The following is a 346-nucleotide window of genomic DNA, read 5'->3' on the forward strand; positions in this document are numbered from 1 at the left end:
CGCACCCCCCACCCCGCGCCACCAGCCGGGACCCCCCATTTGACAGATTTCCTTCCCCATCTGTCAAATGGACGAGACTGTGAGTTCAGCCTTGTGCAACTCTGTGAGTCTCCCGGAAGAGCCAGCGCGCTAAGCGGTCGGCAGTCAGGGGCAAAAGCCTGCAGCGCCGTGGGATGTGAGGCGTCGTGGACGCGGGACGAGCGAGCGGTCCCCGCGTCTGCCCCGCGCCCACAGCGCTCGCCATCCGCGTCCCCGTTTCCCCCGTGGGCGAGCGAACCCAGAAGCAGGCTGACCTGCGTGTGAGCACACCGGCCATCGGTGGCTGTGCCTCGGCCACAGACCCGGG

The sequence above is a fragment of the Pteropus alecto genome, unplaced genomic scaffold, assembly GCF_000325575.1.
Source record: "Pteropus alecto unplaced genomic scaffold, ASM32557v1 scaffold48, whole genome shotgun sequence".
Taxonomy (NCBI): domain Eukaryota; kingdom Metazoa; phylum Chordata; class Mammalia; order Chiroptera; family Pteropodidae; genus Pteropus; species Pteropus alecto.